The 25,308-nt window shown below is 46.0% G+C and overlaps 1 protein-coding gene across 1 annotated transcript in view; it reads right to left on the bottom strand.

Annotated features, from left to right (window-relative positions):
- The window catches only part of CPXM2 (carboxypeptidase X, M14 family member 2), a 136,689-nt gene that overhangs the window by 57,566 nt on the left and 53,815 nt on the right, over window positions 1-25,308 (bottom strand). The window lies entirely within an intron of this gene.

The raw sequence follows: 25,308 nt of genomic DNA, 5'->3' as shown, positions 1-25,308 counted from the left end.
TATTTGGAGCACATTTAGCTAACATAAGGATGAATATGTAGAATATTTTTTAAATTCTTTTTTTTAAATTTTTAATGTTTATTTCTTTTTGAGAGTGAGAGAAAGAGAGAGAGAAAGCGAGTGAAGGAAGGGCAGAGAGAGAGAGAGAGAGAGAGGGAGACACAGAATCCAAAGCAGGCTCCAGGCTCCGAGCTGTCAGCACAGAGCCCGATGCCGGGCTCTAACTCACAGACCACGAGATCATAACCTGAGCTGAAGTCGGACACTTAAGCGACTGAGCCACCCAGGGAGGGACCCCTATTTTTTAAACTCTATAATCAATGAGACAAAGAAAAAAAACACACTATAAAGATGGAGAAACATGACAGGTATTTTGTGGTAAAGGTAACACAAATGGTAAGTAAACACAGGGAAAGTTCAACCCTATCTGTGGTAGGGAAATGCATGTCATGATGAAAGATACGGCTTTATACTCTTCCTATTGAAAATTAAGGAAAATGCCAATACCAATTGCTAGTGAGGGTGTGGAGCAAAACACTACCGGAGGGAGGCGTCTGGGGGGCTCAGTGGGTGAAGTGTCCGACTTCGGCTCAGGTCATGATCTCACGGTTTGTGGGTTCGAGTCCCGCGTCAGGCTCCGTGCTGACAGCTCAGAGGCTGGAGCCTGCTTCAGATTCCATGTCTCCTCCTCTCTCTGTCTCTCCCCACTTGTGCTCAGTCTCTCTCTGTCTCTCAAAAATAAGTAAATTTAAACAAATTTTTTAAAATAATAAAACACTACTGGAGAAAGAGCAGATACTCAGGTAACCACTCTGGAAACCAATGTTCATTCTATTAAACTCCACCTTTGCATACTTTTCAGTGCAGATCTTATACCCCGAAATATAGGTCCTGGAGATTTCCTTGCACACATGCTCCAGGAGACAGATAATGTGAAGAGCAACATTATTTTTAAGAGCAAAAACATAATAACAAACTAAAATAATGAAAAGACAGAAAGGGAGAAATCGCATCGACCTCAAGGGAGAGTGGGTCAAGGGCACACTCACAGGGGTAAATACTACAAATGAATGAGCCACAACTGTCACAACAACGTGGATGATCTTTGAAGCATGACGTTGAGTGAAAAAAGACAAATTCCTAGAGCTACGTCAAGAATAAAGTCATTTTTGTAAAGCTCCAAACAAGAAAGAGAACTGTTTTGCATGTGTGATCCACATTGATCAGGCAGGCAGAAGATAAACCCTCAGGAGAATGGTTCCACTTGTGGGAGGAAGTGCATGTGGGATCAGGAAAGAGCACGTAAATAATTCCGGCATTATTGGCACACGTGGGTTCACGAGTGTTGGTTTCACTGTAATGCTTAGTACCTTACATGTACATTACATCACTCCTTTGGATCCATTAAATATTACATAATGAACAAGCTAAAATATTTATCTGAATGTTGTCTAATAGGCTTCTGCACGAGAACATGTCACAATCGTCTCTTGTGAAGAGATGTATGTGAAGGTGCCACAGTTGTCTCTTAAGAGACATATTTTAAGAAAAATAAGAAAAATCTTTGCCCTTGTAATTTCATATAAATACACACTTTTTTTCTTTCTTGAAAGAGCAACTATGCTGACATGCCCTAGTAAGAATTCATACGGCGTCCCAGCTTACAAAATGCTTCCATACATGGGATCTTACTTTATGTGAGAAGAACAAGCCACGTTTCTCATCAAAGACGTGGCTGCTAATGGGGCTGGGCAGGAGGAGAGGGTCAGCTGACTTTTCTCCCTGTCTCTTCACACCCGGATAGCCCTGCCTCCCAAATGTACTCTCATCCCTAGGCTCCAACCTACAGGATTTCAGTATCCCCAGATCAATCACCAAATGTTTAGGGGTATTAAAACAAGTCCTCTGGAACTGTACATTATGCATAGTAATTGCTCTCAGTCAAAAGTGCTTACATCTTAAGCCTATAATCAGCATTTCTCAGTCACTTGCAAATAATCTCACTTTCCACAAACACAAACACGGGCTGATGTACAGCCACTAAGGCAACTCTCAAAACTTAAGAAATTGAACCTTAAAAACATTCACTAAATGTAAAATCTATATCTTAACTTTTCTTACTTATTTATTAATTTTTGAGAGAGAGAGAGAGAGAGAGAGAATCCCAAGCAGGCCCCATGCTATCAGCACAGAGGCAGACACAGGACTTGAACCTAAGAACCATGAGATCATGACCTAAGCTGAAATTAAAGTCAGACTTCAACCAACTGGAGCCCCCCAGACACCCCACCTTGACCTTTTCTAAATTTTTTTAAAAATTTATTTCTGAGAGAGAAAGAGAGAGACAGAGAGACAGTGTGAGCAGGGGAGGGTCAGAGAGAGAGGGAGACACAGAATCTGAAGCAGGCTCCAGGCTCTGAGCTAGCTGTCAGCACAGAGACCGATGCGGGGCTTGAACCCACAAACTGTGAAATCATGATCTGAGCCGAAGTTGGACGCTTAACCAACTAAGCCACCCAGGCGCCCCCACCTTGATCTTTTCTAATGAGTATTATGTAATATGAGTTGTTTCCAATAAATAGAGATGTGAATCTCAAATATCCAAAGGTGTTCCAAAACACAGTTGTGGACTAAGAGATATAATTAGATCTGCCTATACACATTATTTTGTGTATTGAGCCCTTTCATTTTCAGCAGTTGCCTTTTCATCAATATCCTTCTACATGATTGCCTTTAGAACAGATGTTTTAGATAGCATGACCCAGCACCTTGGCCACAGCTAACCAGCCTAATGGTGGGTACTCGGCCAATCACCATACCTTGACAATGTGCCTGAGTAGATTTTCCTACATTTGACACTTGACCCAAGCAAAGCCAACACATTCTTCCCTGGAATTTCAGATCTGAGACCAAGACACAGGTGCAGTTATAGGCTGTAAACCTTGGGTGCCGATGGCAGTCCCATTCCCCATATGTAGCTGGGGAAGCAGAGGCCAGTCTATAGAGAGAGAACAGTGAGCCAGAAACACAGAGAAGCTCAAAAACAAGGCCGTTAGAGCAAGTCCCAACAGCCCTTGGACCTCAGGTTCCAGCAGAGAAGCCTGAGCTCACGACATCCACTCTTGCTCTTAAGCTCCCCGACACACGCAGCGTGTCTCAAGGTAAGATTTGGTCATTTTCACCCAATGAAGTCCTACCCGAAAACTAACCAAGGGGTCAGGGATCCTCAAATGTGCAGCTTGCTACATCTGAGTGAGGCAGAGAGTATAAACCCAGGCGGGGAAGCTGGTAATCATCGTTCTTCAGGAGCAAAGTGGTTAAACTGTTGTTTTGTGACTCTCTAGGTCCATGCGACTACACAGGTCCAAGAGGCTAGAACAACAGAGCAAGGATTAGGATACTGGAGTGGGTTAGCCACCTCTTGCGACTTCAATAAAGTATTTGTCATGAGGAGAGACAACCTCCAGACCAGACAGATGTACCCAGAAAAAGGCCAAGAACAGCAAGTCAAGGGCAAGTGTTCTTAGAAAGTCCTACTGGACCCACCAAGCAACATGAAGCTGCTGAGGGCAGATAATCAAGTGCCCAGCCCGCCAGCAGCCAAGTTCCCCACCGCAGCTTGAGGAAAGCAGGTGGATTCGGAAACAGAGATCGCTACCATCACAACAGGGATATTTGAGAAGAGCCAAAAGAAACAGGGCAGCCTGGGCTCCCAAAGCCCACACTTCTTGTGCTTTCCAGCAAAACTGGGTGCAGAGAGAAGGCAGATGGGTACCATCACTAAACTCTAACATCTGCCATTTGTGAAGCTTAAGTGAGCTCATATATAAACATGCATCAACTCTGGTACTCAGAAACATAGCAGATGTACTACAAATATAATCCCAGCTTCTTTCAAACCTCCCGATAAAAATAATAGGACCAGACAAGGAATATGTAAGCACTAAGTTGGAATAGATATGTGTGTGGATGGTGGTTCTGGAAGTGGTTGGATATAAGGCCTTCCAAATAAGCTGGGATGCGAGTTTCTGCTCATAGTAGACCATGTCTCCATTCTGCATGGCTTTGTATTCTGGCCAATGCAAACATGCACACACACACATACCCACAAACTCATGTTCCCTAGCAGGCCAAGGGTTACCATGTGCTCGCTCCAGAATGTCTGCTCCTAAGTGCCCTGCTTTGAGCTTCATGGATTCTTGTTTTGACCTCCAAGGACTCTGAGAGAGATCTAAATTTCCTATGGCCGATGTAACAAATTCCCACAAATTTAGTGGCCTAACACAACACACGTGTATTCTATCTCACCGTTCTGGAGGACGGAAGTCTCGCTAGGCTAAGGTTAAGGTATCAGCAGGGCTGGTTCATTTCTGGAGGCTCTAGAAGAGAATTTGTTTGTCTGACTTTTCCAGCTTCTGGAGGCCACCCACATAGTTCGGGGTCCTCTCTCCATCTCAAAGTCCTTAACTTCATCACAACCACAAAGTCCCTTTTGCCAGCTAAGGTAACATACTCGCAGGTTCCAGAGATCAGAATGTGGACCTCTTGTAGGAAGACATCTGCCCACCACAGGAGCCCCACACAGATCCGAGCTCCATTCTTAGACTCACTCCAGACTCCTTCTCTCCTTCCCCAGGCTTGTGGGTCCAGACATGTCTTATCTCCTCGATCCAAGCAGGATAAAACAATGGTAGCCTGATTCTGTCCAATGAATGGGAAGCTTAGGGCTTGGCCAGAAATCTGCAGCCACAGAAATCTAAGCCACTGCCCACCCCAACATGCCTGTCTCTCTCTCAACGTGGACAGTAGAGTTCAAATAGACACTAAAGAAATTCCTTCCGATCTGACAAATCAACGCTTGATGTCACGGTCCCCTTACCATACTTTAAGTTACCTGGTGTCTCTCAAAACATTTAGTTTCTTCGCTACAATGTCAGAAGCACTTCCAGAAAGAGATTTTACTGCTTTTTTACCACCGTGAGCCCTACTGGCAAAAATAGGTCATTGTACTGGCCATGGGAGACTTCTGAAAACTCTCCCAAACCCAGCCCAACACTCGGTGTGCCCTCCACCAACCACTGAGTGTCTCCCCTACACTGTGGAACACCAAGTGCCCTGGGCAGTACCGCCTGCTGGTCTGACTGTGCAAAGACCCCACGTCTGGCTGTACAACAATGTGTAGGACTAGGACACTTGGCAACTGGAGACATTTTCGATTGTTACGACTGGGGGTTAGAGTCCCAAGTAGGGTGCTGCCAGGGGGCCCTCTAGTGGGCGGAGGCCAGGAATGCCACAGAACATTCTAAAATGCACCGGACAGACTCCCTAGCAAAGAGGTATCCAGCCCCAGGTGCCATTAGTACTGAAGTTTAGAAACCCCAGTCCGACGATTCAAAAACAACATGGTCATGCTCCATTTGCTTTGTTCAAACCCATCCTGAGAAAGGGCTAAGTGTCACTGGGCAATTAATTAGTGAGGAAACTGAGACCCAGAGTTTTCGGGGGGCATGCCATTTTACCTCTCAGGAGGGATAGTATGTAATACAAGCTTCCTCAACATATTGTTTATCTGCTAGATAACGGGAAGGGCTTGGAAACAAATACATGACCCATGAAGAAGGTGGGGACTGAAGTAACTTCACACAACGCAGTTCAGCTGCCTGACAGCCATGTGTGATGAATAGCTGTTTGATGAACAGAAACTGGTGTTTTTCCAGAATAAACATTGTTTTTCTGCTGCCAAAACTTGTCTTTATAAACTACACCAATCTCAGCTCAAGCCTCTTCCCAGCATTCGCTTATGTGCCAAAGACTTGTCAGTACCAGGTAGAAGGAGGATGTGCTGGGCGCTGGGGCAGAGGGAATCTCAAGGCCAACCTGGCCCTTGGCCTCAGAGAGCTTAGTCTGGTGAGGAAGACAGGGATTGTATAACTAAGTACACAATTCATTACTGAGCTGCAACTGTGACATTATTCAAAGAGGAAACACAGAAAGTTTATAAGGGGTAAGCGGACTTCTCTAGGGCTGGACAGGGAAGGTGCTCCTGGGGAGGTGGTGTGTGAGCTGAAATATGGAGGGTGAAGAGGAGATCGGTTAGCATTTTAAGCCAGGAAGAAAAAGTTAATGCAAGAGATTCAACATGCAAATAATAAGTTTCAAAAAAGTTGGCAGGAAAAAATGGAGAGAAGAAGGAAAAGAAGACAAAGATGAAAAAGAGGAGAGGGAGGAAGAAGAGGAGGAAGAAGAAGAAAAATTAGAATCTCCCAAAACTGGGGCAACTGGGTGGCTCAGTCGGTTAAGCATCTAACTCTATTGTGGCTAAGGTCATGATCTCACTGTTTGTGAGATTGAGCCCCATGTTGGCTCCATGCTGAGCATGGAGCCTGCATGGGATTCTCTCTCTCTCTCTCTCTGCTCCTTCTACTCACCTCCTCTCAAAATAAATATATAAACATTAAAATTTTTAAAAAAGAACTTCCCAAAACTAAAAAATACAATTTCCACATGCCAAGGTCACATCAAGCGCCAGCTACCAGTCACACATTGAGTAGTTTAGCACAAGGAATATTAAAAAAAAAAAAAAAAACCTAAAACTTTATTGAGGAAAAACAACTAAAAAAATGTATAAGTATGAGATCCTCAGATCTCTATATTACAACACTGAAGGTAAAGAGGCAGCGGGAACATGTTTTGAGATCTTGAGGGCTAATAAGTACAAGGTTTCTTTTCAGGATGAAGATGCTCTATAATTGGTCATTGTGATGAGACCATTGTGAGTTTAGTACAGGGGTGCGTTGTGTAGAATAGGAATTAGCATCTCAATGAAGCTGTTAAAAATTGTTAGGGAGAGTTATTTCCAAACTACCCATCAAGAATAAGGTCAATAAAAATGTCTATGTTGACATTCAAGGAGCCCAAAATTGTAGCTCCCAAGCGCCATTCCCAGAAGATATGAAGCACCAAAATCCATGGAATAACAGAGACCTGGGATCTAAGAAACACAGAATGGAAGTCGGGAGAGAGGTCAAGAGAATTCCAGCAGCAACAGTGAGGGAGCTTTGCTGTGGTCCCGGAGACCAAACAAGTTCAGGTGCCAGCAGAGGCCAAAAGACCCCAGGAGGGCGACCTCCAGGAAGAAAACAGACTGAACTGTTAATATTATAGATGTATTCAGGGGAGATCTTCAGGTCTATCGGGAAGCTTTGGAATGAATTGCTAATAGGTACCTAGAAAACCTAGGAAACCAGTAAAAAGAAGGGATTATCACCTCCAGGAAAAGCAAAAAAGCTGCAGAGGAAAGGAAATATAATCATAGTATATCAGGTGGCCCCGCTGTGAATAACAGTTCAACAATGACCATGATGCAAACACTGAATACGGAATTAGCTAAAAGTGATAATATATCTCCTTCAGGAGGATGGGAGGAGAAAGACAGAGACACAGAGACAAAGAGAAAATGCGCAGCACTGGAGGTAGGTCAGTAAAAGTAGGTCAATAAGAGACATCCTCAGCTTTCACAGTAGAAGGGAGACAGGTAGACAGTAACTAATTTAAAGCAATCATGAAAGAGTATTAAAAGCATTTGTTCATAAATACAGGTATTAAAATAACAAATAATATATAAATAATAAACGAGAGGAGACAGTTAAAGGGTTTACAGCAGTAGTTGCATGGGGATGACAGGAATTGGGACCGAGGGTATGGGATACAGGCTACTACTTTTTTTTTTTAAGTTTATTTAGTTATTTTTGAGAGAGAGAGAGACTGTGCGTGTGCGTGCACACACACACACACGTGAGGGGGAGGGGCAGAGAGAGAAAAGGAGAGAGAGAATTCCAAGCAGGTTCCACGCTGTCAGTGCAGAGCCTGATGCAGGGCTCGATCCCATGAACCAAAGGATCATGATCTGAGCCGAAATCAAGAGCTGGGTGCTTAACTGACTGAGCCACCCAAGTGCCCTGTGCACTACTATTTTTAATTAGAAGTAGTGCTATTTGATGCTTAAAAGTACACACATGATTTTTTAATTAAAAAGACAATGCCCACATGTCTCTTTCTCATCTGCGCTACACTCTGGCACTATCTCAATTTCTCCGCCCAGTTTAGGGTCATTTTCGTCAACCATGCAAGAACTGAGGCCAATTTACATCTCAGTTATAAACTCAAAGCAGGATTAAAAAACAAAGACTCTTTTTTATTTTTCTTTTAAGAGTTCACATTTTACCATGTTACTCTGGAGAGAAAGTCAGTGGAATTTTATAGGAGCAAAACTGGAAAGCACTTTGCTTTTAACTTCCTATTGCCCTGCTTGTGTTCTAAAGGTGTTGCCAACTGACTGGTCCGTTGGCGACACTAATGTTATTTTTTTTTAATAGACTTTAAAGAAAAACTGGAGATCAGATGGCTGTTTAAAAAGAAGAAAAATAATGACTTTAGGAAACTTAGCAAAGATTTTAACTTTTTAAAAATGCTTAGACTAGAGATCACAGGCTCAACCACTCCCTCCGCCTGGACTGAAGCCTTAGCATAGCAGGAAAAGTCTCCCCCCAGAAAAGAGAGGTCTTGGTAGAAAATAGGAACCTCCCTACCAGGCATGAAAGGTGGCATCAAGGGAGCTCAATCTACACCAGGAGAGTTAGACGTTCCTGAGCCCAGCTTGGAGCGTCAAGGGGGGGGCAGGCGGAGTTGTTGCCAACAATTCCTGCTTGGAGGGTGTCCTGGAAACGGGCCACAGAACTGGGCTCGGAGACTCACTCTGCCAGGTACCAGCCTCTGCCTCCGCTGGCACCTGTAGTTCTGGGTAAGAGTGAATTATTAAATTCTAACTTCCGTGAAGTTAGCACATACAATGCACTTACTCCTCAAGTAGCTCAACATGTGGTAGTTATTTTCATCATGAGTGTTCTGGAAAGAAATTTGACATCTTCTTGCAGTGAATGACACCCAGGCGCTCCCCTGACAGCCATCTTGCCAGCACGAGCTTAAGGGGCCAGGCCGATGCCAGAGAACACGCACTCCGAGGAATCATGTCATTTCCTGTTTGAAGGTCTCCTTTCCTCCAAATCAAAATTACCAAACATGGTTTGGAAATTTCTGCTCAGATGGTTGGACACCTACCAGTAATTCAAGGAAGACCAAAAGCTTCTAGGTAGAGGAACTAGGAGGGGAAAACATTCATTTTCTGGATTCACTAAACTGTGCCTTGACCACAATTTACAATGGACTTCATAATGCAGAGAATCCACTGGCTAGACTTCACAGAAGCACTCACGCCATGTGCTATACACAGATTGTGTGTGTGTGTGTGTGTGTGTATGCACGCACTCATCAGAGAGAGAGGAATCATGCCAGTGGAAGGCAGAATTCACTGTGGTTCATACACAGTAGTTTCCCAGCATGTTAATGTTGGTACCACCAAGTTACGGCAGCCAAATGGAAGATGCCACACCAAATGGAAGTACATCAGCTGAACGCAGCAGGCCACAAGGCTCCAAACACATGATCCCTATTCCCCTTCCTCCTCTCTGCTCAGTGTGGCCACGTGCTCCCACTTGGAAGTATTCACTGAACAGTTATTCCCTATCTTTATGCAAAAGAAACAAGCAGAAGATAAAAGGCCAGAGCTCTTTTATCTCTGCCACACAACATCTGGCCAGGGCCTGCAGCTGCTAACCCCCACCCCACCTCCTGACGGTGACGTCGTCCATCCCTGTTCCTCAAGCATAATGCAGCAGCCTCGACCCTTCCAAGCTACCTTCACTGTTTCCCTAAAAGTAATACCCTTTAATTGAACTTGCCCTTGTACTTGAATATAAGATGTAACATGCTGACACTGATATTTTTACTAGGCTTGATGTCTGTTTTAGTAGTGTTCTGGTTCTACGTTGCTTGGGTTTTGTGAGGTCTGCCCATCTAAGCTCCGCGATGTCTAGTGCATGGTCTTTGCCACAGGAAGGGGTGAGGTGGGCCCCACGGTTTTCCTTACAGCCTTCAGAGGTATCTAATGCAGACACCTTCTGTGAGGCCCACTTTCCACCACTAGCTCCATCTAGTTCCACTAACCAGGATCACTGGGTGTAATCAGGAACACCCACTGGATGGGAACTGCGTGTCAGACAGAGTTGGAGCCATGTTACTTATTTTATTCCGTTTAATCAACACTGTGAGGTAAGTACTATCATTATTCCCATTTTACAGATAAGGAGACAGAAGTTCATGAAGTCCAGCTGCTTGTTCAGGGTCACACAGAACATGGACAGCTTGCTGCCAGTCCCGTGCATAGAATGCAGCTCCTGGTGGGATTACGGTCTCCTCAATGAGATGGTGCTGCTGGGCACAGGAATTTCGAGAGGTTTTCCCAGTTCACTCAGAGGTGGGATGAGACCCCATACGCAGGTATCCTGGTTGTTTTTAATCTGTTCTTGATAGCTGGTGAAGGCGAAGGGCAGTTAAAAGATTATTAACTTACATAGCAGAGGTAAACAGTAAGCAAGGTATGGAGTCAGCTATGATCAGAAGGAGCAGAGAGATATAAAGGAGAATTATATAAATGTACTCATTTGTTCATAACAGGGTGTTAATCGGTGGTGTCTGAAGAAATACCTCATTACAGGCACCGTAGAAAACTATAGTCAGAGAAAGAGCCATGAGAACTACACTACAGACCTTCCTGATCATCAGAGGAAACACAACTCTAGGCATATACACAAGAAACACACAAAGTGACTCAGAAACGTTGAAACAGAAGTATGGGCTCATAACATCAGCAAATGCAAATATAGAGAAAGCCCCGATTACAATTGTAAAATCTGCACGTTGAATTCAGGGAAAAGAAAGCATCAAGCCAGACAAAGAATGGCACTGCATGATTCCAAAGGCAACAGCTCACAATAAGGCATTAAGCAGTTGTGAATATCCGTGCACTAAAGCATAGCACCAACATCAAGGCAACAAATTACAGGAGACACAAGGAGGGAGAGAGACAATCTCCCTTGACCATGATGGATCGTCAGCATAAAGGAGACTAAACACCGCTAATTAAGAAGGTAAATCTAGTAGCTGTGCGTGTTTTCTGTCACCTGAAAACAGAAATAGTCTTTCTATTAGGCAATCATAGAGCTTTCACAAAAAAAAAACAAAAACAAAAACAAAAAACAAAAAAAACCTGTCCTTATTTTAGGGCTCAAAAGAAACTTCCAAACCATCAAGAAATTAGAAAGTGAAGGGGCGTCTGGGTGGCTTAGTCGGTTAAGCGTCCGACTTTTGCTTAGGTCATGATCTCGCAGATCGTGGGTTCAAGCCCCGCGTCGGGCTCTGTGCTGACTGCCAGCTCAGAGCCTGGAGGCTGTTTCAGTCTGTTACTCCCTCTCTCTCTGACCCTCCCCTGCTCACGCTGTCTCTCTCTCTCTCCTAGAAATAAAAAAAAAAAAGAAAGAAAGTGGACACAATATTCTCTGATACAAGGAGAAATGTATAAAATTAAAAATCCTGGGATGCCTGGGTGGCTCAGTTATTTGAGCGTCCAACTCTTGATTCTGGCACAAACCGTGATCCTAAGGTTGTGGGATCGAGCCTTGCATCAGGCTCTGTGCTGAGCATGTAGCCTGCTTGAGATTCTCTCTCTCCCTCAGCCCCTCTCCTCTGCTCTCTCTCTCTCTCTCTCTAAAATAAATAAGATGGAAAAAAAATTTTTAATTAAAACGCCAGAGGCACCTGGGTAGTCAGCCAGTTAAGCATCTGACTTCAGTTCAGGTCATGATCTCATGGTTTGTAGGTTCAAGCCCCACATAGGGTTCTGTGCTGACAGCTCAAAGCCTGGAGCCTGCTTTGGATTCTGTGTCTCCCTCTCTCTCTGCCCCTCCCCCACTCATGCTCTGTCTCTCTTTCAAAAATAAATAAACATTAAAAAGAATACAAGGTACAATAGTATGAAATACAGATATTTCTAGACAGATATATATTAAGAAGATAGCAATGACAGTCACCACTGAGAGAGAGGCCAGAGATCCGAGTGTCTTTCATAATATGTGAAAATTTTACCACAAGCTCATGATACTTTTTCCACACAAGATTAAATCAATAAGTAGATGGGAAACTCCCAACTAAAACACAGACACACACACACAAAGACAGACAAGGCATTAAATATTCTAGTGAAGAAAAAAAAAAGGAATGAACAAATACTTCAAAATAATGAGAAAACAATCACTGGCCAGAAGAAACGAATCCTTAAACGATTGTGCTGAATCAAATATGAATATATTTCAAAACACACGTTTTCTAGGACAAAAGAATTTATCAAAACCGAGTAAAGAGACAGAAAATCTAAACAGCCGGAGCACTGGTGCAGAAAGAAAGACGGTTGTAAGGAGCTCCCCACCAGCCCCTCTGAGCACTGGTGCCTGGACGTACTTGACGCTGGGAAAGCAAGCAAATCTTCCCCCACTCGGAAGATTCAATACCGAAAATCAACAAAGATTGCTCACAGAGAGGAAACTTAAACCTAACGCCACGTATGACCATTGATGCAAAAATCCTAAGTAAAATATTTGTAAGCCATACCATTCACATCTGCTTAAAAGAGATGAAATTCTCAGATATAAATCTGATAAAATATGCACTGAATCTGTATGCTTAAAAACAACCATAGAACACTGATGAAGGGGGTCAAAGAAGTCTAAATAAATGAGAAAAGATTCCCTGTTTGTGGACTAGAGGCTTCAGCACAGTGAAGCTCTCAATTTCCCCCAAGTTAATAGACAGATTTACTACAACTCCTGTTAAATCCTATTTAGATTTTTTAATGGTATATGCGGTATTATTCTAAAATTAATATAGAAAGGTGAAGAACCTAGAATCATGAAAACAATTTTGAAAAAGAATAAAGCGAGAAAAATCCATTTCTCCTGTTCCAAGACGTTGTAGAGCTACACTGATAAAGAGTGTGTGGTACCGCAGAAGGAACAGACACACAGGTCTGTGGAACAGAACAGAGAACCCAGAAATCAACCCACACAAATATGGCCAACTGACTTTTAACGAAGGCACAAAAGCATTTTCATGGCGGAGGGGACAGACTTTTCAACATTTGGTGTAGAAGCAATTATGTGCCCGTGTGCAATTACACAGAATGAGGTTTAATGATCTATCTCATTACCCCACTAAACCCAACACTTTATATAGAAATTAACTCAAAGTGGACCATAGATTTAAATAGAAAATGTAAAACTATGAAACTTTAGAAGATAACATATGAGTAAGTTTTGGGGATCTAGAGCTTAGTAAAGAGTTCTTCGGCCTGACTTCAAAAAAACGATCTGTAAAGAAAAAAAAAAAATCAATAAAGTATACTCGATTGAAATGTAAAACCTCACTCTCTGAAAGCTTCACGTGAGGCCAATGTGAAGAGGATTAAAAAATAAGCTGCGACTGGGAGAAAATATTCGCAAACCATTGAACTGACAAAAGACATAGCTAGAATGTACAAACCCCATGCCAGACAGGAATTTAGAATATCAAGCTGGAGGCCCTTCAGTTGGTATTATAGTCCCCCTGGGCTGTTATAACCAAACACCATGGACTGAGTGGCTTATAAATAACAGCGACTTATTTCTCATGTTGTAGAGGCCAGGAAGTCTGAGACTTCGCAGGGTGCCAGGGGGTCACAGATTCTGCTTACAGCCTCCCGTGGAAGAAGGGGCTGGGGAGCTTGGTGGGGCCTCTTTTATAAGGGCACTAATCCCAAGCATGGGTGCCCCACCCTCATGGCCTAATCCCTTCCCAAGGGCTCCACCCACAAATACTATCACATCACGTGATGATTTAGCACATCACATGATGATTTAGCATATCATCTTCGAGAGGCACACCAACATCTAGGCCATCGCAGCTGGGGAAAGTATGGAACAGAAATAATGTTGGGACATCCTATTGGCCATTGGAGAAGGAGTTTGATCCATGACACACGGGCCAAAACACAGTCCAAAATAGTGAGTCAAAGATTTCAATGTAGAAATCGAAATCATAAAAGGGCTCAAAGAAAAGGCAGGGGAAATCACTCACATTTTCAGGAGGGGGATGCCTTTGTAAGGAGGACACAAGCCTTAGGACACTGATGACGTTCAGCACATACAAATCCAAGGTTTTTGTACAGCAAAGGGCCAAGTGACAAGAAAGGAAGTAACTGGGGAAAACAGGAGTGACTCAGGTCACAGCCAAATAACTTCGGGTGGACACAGGTGAGATCTGAGGCAACCACTGAAGGTCAACCACAGTGGAGCTTCATGACCATTGGTCTTGATGGCCAGATTCTTCTCTCTTTCCACCTCACAAGAGAGAATCTCCCCCCATCCTCACCGACACGCACCATCCGCCCCAGCAAACAGCACTGCCTATGGCAAATGAGCGAAGTCAGTCAGCGAAAGGGACCGCCAATAAATAAATAGCACCGGGTGTCGTCCACGTTTCCATCCAAGTAGAGAAAGCACCACGAAATCCCTCTGTGGTCAGAGAAGGAAGGGCCCCACAATCTCTCCCAGTTTTGAGGCCAACTTCCTGCTGGCACCGTGTGGAGGCCGGCAGCTTCCTCTTCCTGCCCATCACCTCCTTGACAGAGCTTTGCAGCCTCAAATCCAGGCGGTGGCCAACCTCTAGCTCCGGGCAAGCCCGCTGCTCCCCAGGGGTCTAAACTTGACTTTTGTAGCACCTTGAAAACAGAAGGGGGGGTGGAAGTGATGCCTCTTGCCTACAACAAGCGTTTGTCTACTCACAACACTCAAGAACACAGGCGCATCCTTCTCATTCTCTCCCTCCCTGCCTCCCGCCTCCTCTCTCTGCTGGATGGTGCTGCTGGGGGAGAATGGGGGACTCAGCCAGTTAAGCATCCGTCTGACTTCGGCTCAGGTCATGATCTCACAGTTTGTGGGTTCGAGCCCCGCATCCGGCTCTGTGCTGACAGCTCGGAGCCTGGAGCCTGCTTCCGATTCTGTGTCTCCCTCTCTCTCTCTGCCCCTTACCTGCTTATGCTCTGTCTGTCTCTCTCTCAAAAATAAATAAAACATTAAAAACATTTAAATGGTACTGCTATATGCCCAGCACAGACAAACACTGGACACTTAAAAACCCCACTGATTTATTAGATTTTTTCACTCTGGACCAGTTACCATGGTCTTTTGAAAATGCAGACCACAGGAGAGAGTGTTATAAACTTAGAAATAGGATCTAGTTTTCCATTACTTCCAGTGAAAAATGTGTACCAGGGTAAGAGGGGAAAAATACCACTCTGGAGGCCAAGTCCAATAAATTTGGGTAAAGGATGAGGCAGATCCTAGTTGGGAAGCTCCACAGCAGAAAACGAAAAGTAAAAAGAAGATACTTAAAGTCCTTTCCATCTGAGAGTCCCTCGGGAGACCAGGGAAAAAGGAACCGGAGACATGGCTCCCAGGAATCCTCAAAGTTAGAGAGAAGAGAGTTGGCTTCCAATTCCGTTCAGTGAAAATGTGCATCGAGCCTGGAGCTGCTGGGCAGGCTCCGCCCAGAGGCCTCTAGCATGGCATTGACCTTGCATCAGAGAGGAGGGCCATGGGGCCACGTGAGAACTTGCGGGGGCTCTAGAAACTTTTGCCTTTGTGGGTGCTATTGGTTTCCTACAGCTGCTGTAAAATTATTGCAGACTAAGAGGTTTAAACTAAAGTCATTATCCTACAGTTCGGAGGTCAGAAGTCCTGAAATCAGGGTGCCGGCAAGGGCTGCCTGTCTCCACGAGGCTCCAGGGAGGAATCCGTTCCCTTGCTTTTTTCCACATCCCCTGCTCGGGCCCCTTCGTCCACCCCCAGCGCCAGCAAGAGCTGCCATCCCACTAGCTGCGTCCTGTCCCCCACCCCCTTCCATTGTCATGGGCGGCTGTGTCTACACTGGGCCCACCCAGATAACCCAGGGTCACATCTCTATTTGGAAGTCAGCTGATTAGCAACCTCAATTCTGTGTGCAAACTTGGGGCCCATTTGCCATGAAACCGAGCACCTTCTCAGATCCTTGGGACTGGGATGTAAATACCTGTGCAGGCCACTATCCTGCTGAGCACAGGCCTCTTCCTCCATAAAAAAATTTTTAAAAAATTTTAATGTTTATTCATTTTTGAGAGAGTAAGAGAGAGTGCAAGCAGGGGAAGAGCAGAGAGAGAGGGAGACACAGAATCCGAAGCAGGCTCCAGGTCCCGAGCTGTCAGCACAGAGCCTGACGCGGGGCTCGAACCCACAAGCCATGAGATCATGACCTGAGCCAAAGTCAGATGCTTAACCGACTGAGCCACCCAGGCACTCCCTCCATAAAAAAAAAAAAAAAAAAAAAAAAAAAAAAAANAAAAAAAAAAAAAAAAAAAAAAAAAAAAAAAAAAAAACCACCATTTTGATGGCATTAGTATAGAGATAAACATATTAACATTATATGTTTGAATGTTTTCTTTGACCTAAAAGTTCATTTATTTTTTTCAGGTTGTAAAAGAGGCTGCTAGGAATTTACCCGAGGGATACAGGACTGCTGATGCACAGGGGCACATGTTCCCCAATGTTCATAGAGGTTAAACACTTTCACAGGCCTGTAAAGGTCCCAAGGCCCCGGCACTGTATCTGACAGGTAAGTGGGCCCTGGGTGTGGCCAGCAATGCCCTTAGCCCCCGGCCCCACAAGTGCTCAGAGGTACACGAGTCCATTCGTGGGGCTTGAGGTCTCACGGTGCAGGAGAAAGTCGTGAGCAATGGTGGGAAGAAGGGGGATGGGCAGAAAGCATGGGTACATTCACAATAAGGCAGAGAGAGGTAACCAATTTCTGTGCGCTCTCCAAACCTCAGTTTCCTCATCCACACAATGGGGACAAGAAAGGGACCTTCCTGGCAGGTACTGGGAGCACCCTGTACTAATGTCCAGTGCTCCACCGCCCTGGTACAGGGAACTGATGTCATTGTATTCAAAGAAATTTAAATTAAAATTAATGCCTGCTGGCCACATTAATTTCAACAAAACACAGAGCTGTCAAAGGAGCATTTTCACCAAATGCCAGGCTCTACTTAGCTGCAACATGACTGATCCAGTTCTAAAGTCTTTCCTGGGTCCCCTCTGGGGACACTGGAGGTTCAAGCTGGGAATGGCTAGGGGAGGGGGCTCTCTGGGAGGGGTAGTGAGATATTTACCTTATAAATAACAGCAGCCGCGGCTCACGGTGTGTCTGCTGTGTCCCGAATGTGCCGGTCCGTTCTGAGTCCATCCGCATCTCACTGAACACTCACAACAAGCTGAGACAGGGAGTCATCACCTCTCCCTACAAGACTGGGAATCGGAAGCTCGGAATGGCAAGGAGCCCACCTGGACCAGCCACCCACCTACTCTGGGCTGGTGGTGATGGTCCCCGGGCTCGTGACTCCAAGACCACACGGAGGGAGCGAGGGCCAGCAGCGAGAGGAGGGAACGTGGGCTGATGCCCCCAGGAGGGCTGCCTGGAGAGGAGGAAGAGGGGTTGGGGCAGGCGCTGGTGTGTGAGCAGGACCCTCCAGAAAAAACGGGAAGGAATGCTAAGAAAACAGCTACGTGCCAAGGACCATCTTAACCTCCCGCCATGTATTAACTCAGCTTGGCCCCTCGTCCGACTCACATGCCAGGTACTACTTTTGTCAGTTTACAGATAAGGAAACCGAGGCACAGAAAACCTCAGAAGCATAGCCAGGGCCATACAGCTAGGCTGTCTGGAATCCCGTCTCGCCCTGGAGTCTGCGTTCTTGTCCGCAACCCCCTTCCCAGCTGAGGCCTGGGCATCTGAGAAGGAAGGACGGCAAAGGCCTGTGAGAGGGTGTGACGAGTTCCCTCGCTGCGGTCTGAGCACAGAAGAGCCCTCCACCCTGGGTGCATTCCGGGCTGGGGGTGGCTGTCCAGCCTCTGGGTGGGACAGAATCAGGCCATGATCTGAACAGCTCTGAATGATGCAGCAGGAGGGCCGGTCACTGAGACCTTCCCTATGCTGGGTACAACCCAGCAGAGGGGGGTCTGGGGCAAACAACAGCCAGGTCCTCCCTGCTTCCTGGGAGTGACATCAGTGCACCTAACAACCAATTACTAGGTAATCAAATAAAGCCAAGTGAGGGCACAGAGCTACTAGAGTGAGCTTCAAAAGAATGATCAGATTAAAAAAAAAAAAAAAAGTCTCTGAATGCAAGAGGGTTGAGCTTTCAGAGAGACTGGTAAGTGCAAAGGCCCTAAGGCAGGAGCATCCTTGCTTTATCTTTGGAACTGAGGAGGCTCCTGAGAGGAGTGTGGTCAGACAGACAGTGCGAGCCAGTCCACAAAGGCTATGCGGGCCCAGGGGAGGAAGCATTATGTGAGCTAAGCAGGGGAGGGGCTTGTTGGGGGGCAGGGCTCCCTCTACAAGGAAACAGGAGAAAAAAGATGAGATGAACCCAGCAACCTTCTGGAGGGTTTCCAGGGAAGGGGGGAGTGTCACAGCTAGGGGCTGAGGACCCTTGAGTAAAAGCAGGGTGGAAGTTCCATCCCCAGGAAGGAGTTCGAGAGTTGTTTCCATTTCAAAGTCATTACCTTCCGAGAGCTTATTTCTTCATCACCGACACCCAGAAGACCTAGTATGAGCCATGCGGCCATAAGTGGGCATTTTATTTAATTTCAAGCAACTCTCCCTGCATAGTGGAAGTAGAACACGAAACGAAGAAACGATTGCATGCCTGGCCTTCTCCTTGAACTTGTAGAGGTTTTCATTAAAACCCCTCCATTTCGTGCCAAACTCAACAATTCAAAAACTGTCAGTTTTCAGAGAAGTTAGAAAGGTGTTTGGAAACTTGTCTTTCCCAGCCCCCCAAAGGCGCCAAACTTTCTGTGTTGCCAGTAATGAGGACCGCGATTCTGAAAACACACACTCTCTCCCCCTAGAAGACAGGAGGTGATTGATGGGGTGCTGGCCAGCCTTCCTTCGAGCTCTGCGCCAGGGGCAGAGGGTGTCCCTCCGTGCCCTGGCCCCAGCCCCTTGCGTCCCCTTCCCTCTGTGCCCTGGTGGCCCGGACCCTCCCCAGGGGATGAGAGAACCAGGTAGGCTGAGATCGGTCCTCCGGGAGCAGAAAACTGGATGAACTGAAGAGAAACGGAGGGGCCGGGTGAACACTTCCCACCGAGGAGCGAGAGGTCCAGCCGCCGGGGCAGGCAGGTGTTGGAGCGTTCCTCTCTCCACCCCTGTCTCCAGACGAACACCCTCCAGCAGTGTCTCTACTCGCCTCTGCCTCCTCTCACATCGCCTCTGCTTCCCACCAGACCCCCATCTCTGGCGCTGCCTCCTCCTCACCTCTGCTGAGCTAGGGTCCAGTGCGGCCCGGACATTCTCCCAACAGGGACAGCAGTGAGGGCCAGCCTGCAGCCTCAGGACTTCCAGACGTCTCCCCCCTCTGACCCCCCGCTCACACCCCCCACCCCGGGAACCCAGTCGATCACCTCCACTGCCCCTGTGGACTTTTCAGATGACCAGTGTCCTCCTGGCCAAGCCTGCGTCACTTCTGAAGCCTCATTTCCCCTAGCGGCTCCTTGAACTTGCTCTGAACTTCCAGGGAATCAGCCCTCTGCCTCTTCCCCCACCCGCCCTGGAGCTGACCCTCACACCCTTCCTTCCAAATGTGCCCAGCCAGCTCCCGAGATGCCCTTGTCCTTGGACTTCCTCCAGCGGCTTGGCCGTTGACTCTATCGCCCCCTAGTGGAGAAAGTGCCCGCAGTGCCAAGTGGGACCCTTTCAGTCCTATGCGCCCCAGACACCAGCTGAGCGCGCCAAGGACTCCCCCTAAACCTGCCCCACTCACTGTCTGCCGAGGACCCCGCCGATCTGCCCCGCCGGCCACCAGCCGCTCCTGCGAACACAGCTCTTCCCGGGGCAAAAGGGGAAACGGGCCTTTCCTGGGCCTTGTCTTCCTCCTGGTTCGGCACCTCATCCACTTCACCATCAGAACTGTCTAGGGGCAGAGGCCCACATTCAGAACGCTTGCTATGGCTTTCCACCGACAGACAGAAAGCCAGCTCCTAGGCCGGGGCTTCTGTCTCCACCATCTTTGTGTCCTTGGTCACAAGCCGGGGCCTCCCAGCTGCGCTCCCTTCATCTGGCTCTAATTAGCCTGGCTGCCGTTTAAAAATTCAGCCAGCCAGGCAAACCCTCCCAGCTGCCACCTTACAAACTCATCAGTCAGCCTGCTACCCCACTTTAAGGACACATTTACAGACTCTCCAGAGAATGAGAACTGTTTTGTTGATGAAACAATTAAAATTTGAAACAGTTGGTTATTTTTAAATGGCCTGTATTTCGCCCATGTCATTACAGCATCTATCCACCGCTGGCAGAATAATTTGCTTTCCAACCATCACGTTGGTTATAACTGTCACACCCATATGTCTAACATACTTCCTGAGATTAGGGAAATTAAAGATTAGCTTTTTAAAAAAATTTTTTTAATGTTTATTTATTTTTGAGACAGAGAGAGAGAGATAAGAGCGTGAGCAGGGGAGAGCAGAGAGAGAGAGAGAGACATAGAATCCGAAGCAGGCTCCAGGCTCTGAGCTGTCAGCACAGAGCCCGACGCAGGGCTCAAACCCACAGACCACAAGATCATGACCTGCGCCAAAGTTGGATGCTTAACCAACTGACCAACCCAGGTGCCCCAAAGATTAGCTTTTATTAGTATGGTGACATTTCACTAAATTGCAGGGCAGAAATGGATAACTTCTACTGGTGAAACACATAAATTATCCCATATCATGAAAATAATTATATTTTACTACTTTCAAATAGCCCGAATTATCTGAAAAATTCTGAAAACTAGAATCATAGTTGTTCGTCCACTGGATTATGAATTGGTTGCAGACCACGACTAAGCCTCATGACCTGTCATCATCCCTCACATCTGTATCAAGTATCTGAGAACAGCGTCTCCCATCCCCATCCCCTCATCAACAGGTACTTGGTGGATGCCAGTGGATCTGCTAACATATGGGATTTTTCTGCCAGACTGAAAGCTCCCTGCAGGCAGGCCACTTCCTGCTCACCTTCATATCCCTAGTGCATAGCACAGAATGCTCAATAACAGATGAAGGAATCCATAAACACACAAAGGGAATGTCAGAAACATATAAGATGATGGATGTTCACTTAAAAATACCAACCAAGAAAGTTCTGTAGAGGAAAAGTATGAATAGGATTCCTAAATATATATGTATGGTAACTCCAAAGTGCTGCTGCATTCTAAAAGCCAGACAGAAGCCATTTCTAAACAGCAACATCCATCTGGCCCCCCAACCTCAAGGAGCCAGCAACCCCTTGCCCTCCCACTTCTAAAACATCCCCAACCAAAATGAGACACTCTGAGATCAGGGGATGTTCCGAACATTCAACTAAAAGACTCAGGTTCTAATTCCAGCTCTGCCTTTGTTTGCCTTGGTTTGAATTCCACCTTTTCCCTTTACCCGAGAGGATTCAGGAAGTGGCCATGAGCCTTTGAAGGAGGTGGCCCGGCTGTCACCTGCACAGAAGCACCTTCAGTCTGTCCAGGATTCTTGTGGAAGAAGGATGCTGAAGAAGGATGTTGAAGAAGGGGTCCTCCAGAGCTGCTCCATTGGGGGGAGAGGGGAGGGCCAGGCAGGCACCACTCCCCTCCAACCCCCAGATTCACACAGAGCAGCCTCACCTCTCTGTATTTTCTAAATATTTCTGTAGCTAAAAAGAAAGCTTGAAAGCCGCTTGTCCTAAATAAAACCCAAAGAGGTGCAGAGGGAACAGAGGGAAGAAAGTCAAGTTTACTGAGCACTTATTATGTACAGGGTAATTTTAAAACATCGTAACCATTCGTTTGATTTCCATGCATCTTTATCAGTGAGAGAATAGTTATCATCTTGCAGGCAGCAAACTGAAGTTCAGAGAAGGGAAATTTCATAACCAACAAGAGTCAAGAGCCGTGACGTGACTCCAAAGCCACCCTGTGGGGGGGGGGTGCCATCCATCTCTAGAAATCGTCACTCCTCAGTTTTCCAAGTCCCCTCCCCCTCCCTAGTCCCATTTCCAAGCTTGCCCTCAGTCACTGACACTTGCAGACGAGTGAACTCATTACTGTGCCCTGTGAAAGAACTTTTGTCAATCTGTTACTTCCTAACAATATTTGTTCATAAAAAGTCATTACTTGAGCATCTAATAGGAGCCTGGGACTGGGCAAAATGACCAGGTATTACCTCTACCACTCAGGTACTCCCCGACTAGCAGGGAGAAACACAGAGGCCAGTAAAGAGGACTATTCAAAATGGTACCAGAGATGCCTGTTCTGGGAACAGTGTGGGGACAGAGGGCACAGGGAGAGGGACAGAGGGACACCTGCTGTCTTCTTTACTGTTCGGATTTTGAAGGTTCCTATTGCGGACATGTTTTCTGTTCATACTGGGACACATCTCAATGCTTCCAGCACTATTCACGCCTCTAGGGGGGAGGGGGGAGGGTTCAGACACCAGAACGTATCTTTGTCCTATTTCTTCTTCAATCCTTAGTGCAGACCGTCCTATTCCGGGCAGTAAGACAAAGCGAACCTCGTCACATTTCCTTCCATTGTCCTTGAAGAACAATTTGACTCAAAACACATTTAGACAGTTAAAAAGAAAGAGACTCTTAAAAGCAATTCTATCTTCTGTCTTCCCTCTAAGATGTTCCTGTCCGTCCTAGGTGAAGTCAAAGAAAGATCTGTTCTATGGCAATTTCTCGTTCACCCCAAATGCTCTTGTGTTCTGGATGAAATGGAACGTGAGTGTTATTCCTATCCTGCTCTTTCTAACCCAATAATAAATCAACTACGGGATCCCTAATGACGGTGGTTAGACAAGTTAATATCCAAGCATTAAGGTAAAATCCCTTCGTTGATCCCTATGCATAATCTCAGATGGGTCTTTCTCTCCAAGTTTCTATCCCCAGTTGAGTCATTCAACACTTCCTTCCCTCAAATTCTTGCCTTTCAGAATCTGAACGGTGAAAGCACCTGCCATAGGACTAAGCTGGCTGGAGCCCAATGCACACCACAGAGCAAAGATCAGCATCATGTGCACACACACAAGCACTGCGGAAAAGCAAAGCGAAAAGAAAATACGCTACACGATACGGCACAAGCACACGACTGAATGTTGTCAAAATGCGCAGCTTATCTCAACTCTGGAAATGTATTTGAAGGAAATGATTGAAAGGAAGAAAACAGTAATGAAAATTCTTTCTTGCAAAATGATACGGGATATCAGAAAACTAAGAAGGTGGTAGACGCAGGGCTGGGTAAATTATAGGCTATGAAAAATGATCATTGTGAAGTCGGAGTAAAAGCGGAAGAAAAATGCTTTGATAGGTTTTTAAGTTAAAATAACATAATTGCATATGTAATAGGATTACAAACCCTCTGTCTAAGGGTGGTGGAATTATGGGTAATGTTTAAGATGTTGCTAGATGTTATAATATTGTCCTTATAATAAAAAAAAAGCTCAGAGGAAAACAGATGATGAGTCACTGCCTGATCATTGTCACCATGCAAGAAAGTCCCCTTTATAGTGACAATGACAGTCAGTTAAATATGAGTACAGATGCCGGGCTCCCCTCTCTTATCCTGGTTTATTTATTAATGTTGACCTTTCCAGGAATTAAAAATTAATATAATCAGCAAATTACAGACACAGTGTACATGACTGCCAAGAGGTAATTAGCAAGCAGGGAAATGAAACTTGAGAGTGTGGTATAGACAGAGAAGATGAAGTGGGTAGAGTGGGAGGGGTCTTAACTGAAGGGCCAGTTTCCTGAGGTCACCGGGTGAGGCATTTGTGCCCTGGGCTTCTCAGTTGTAGGCAGATGTTAGAGGCACTTGGAAACTCTTGCTAAAATTCAGAAAGCACTCAAAGTCCCGTGGACCCTTCTAGGCCCTGCCCAGCCCCCAGTCTCCATGTGACTGCTGTCTACATGGCTGGAGCCAGGGAACAGCCCCAGAGATGTAGCCCCACTTTGGTCTCTATAACCAGCAATGGATTGAGGCAGAGAAATTGTTTCGTATTTTTTGTGTATGTTGTTTTTACATGTGTTTTTTCATTGCTGTAGTAAAAATACATAACAAAAATGGATTGTTTCAATCATGTTTAGGTGTATAATTAAGCAGCATTAAGTACACTCACATCACCATGTAACCACCACCTCCATTCACTTCCAGAACTTTTCATCACCCCAAACTGAAACTCCGTATCCATTGGATAATAACTCCCCATCCCCCACCCACCCCCGGCCCTGGCCACCACCATTCTACTTTCTGCTCTCTGAACTTGACCACTCTATAGGGGCCTCACATAACTGTAATCACATTTGCCTTTTTGTGACTGGTTTATCCCACTTGGCATAATGTCCTCAAGATTCATCCGTGGTACAGCAGCTGTCAGAATGTCCTCCCTTTTCTGGGGCACCTGGGTGGGTCAGTCGGTTAAGCGTCCAGCTTTGGCTCAGGTCATGATCTCATGGTTCATGGGTTCAAGCCCCACATCAGGCTCTGTGCTGACAATGCAGAGCCTGGAGCCTGGTTCAGATTTTGTGCCTCCCTCTCACTCTCTGCCCCTCCCCTATTAGTGCTCTCTCTGTGTCTTTCAAAAATAAATAAATTTTTTAAAAAATTAAAAAAAAAAGAATGCCCTCCCTTTTTAAGGCTGAGTAATATCCCACTGTATGTATGTACCAAAGGATAGAGAGCCTACCTTTTATTTTTTAATTTTTTTTTTTTTAATTTCTAGGAGAGAGAGGAAGAGAGAGAGCATGAGCAGGGGAGGGTCAGAGAGAGAGGGAGTCACAGACTGAAACAGGCTCCAGGCTCTGAGCTGGCAGTCAGCACAGAGCCCGACGCGGGGCTCGAGCCCACGATCTGCGAGATCATGACCTAAGCGAAAGTCGGATGCTTAACCGACTAAGCCACCCAGGCGCCCCAAGCCTACCTCTTTTGAGATTACTACCAGACCATCTTGTTATTGACCCAGCCTTGGGCCCAACCTCACTTCTGAGAAATGGGCTCCATCTCGTGCTCAGGTATCACCCTGGCTCCTCCTTCACTTCTATTGCTTATCCAGTAGTCCTCTACTTGGGAACCTCCCTAGGCTTCCAGTCCTTCTCAGATTCTAAAGTATTCATGCCTTCTACTCCCAAACAGTGGCTTGGACCTGTTACCTATTACTCACTTCCTATTCAGAGTTCACCTCGGGCAGTCAGGCACCATTAATTCATCACAGATCCAAGATGGCA

This window comes from Hyaena hyaena, unplaced genomic scaffold (genome assembly GCF_003009895.1).
Source record: "Hyaena hyaena isolate Hyena2069 unplaced genomic scaffold, ASM300989v1 scaffold_129, whole genome shotgun sequence".
Lineage (NCBI taxonomy): Eukaryota > Metazoa > Chordata > Mammalia > Carnivora > Hyaenidae > Hyaena > Hyaena hyaena.
This window is presented reverse-complemented; position numbering and strand designations above follow the sequence as displayed.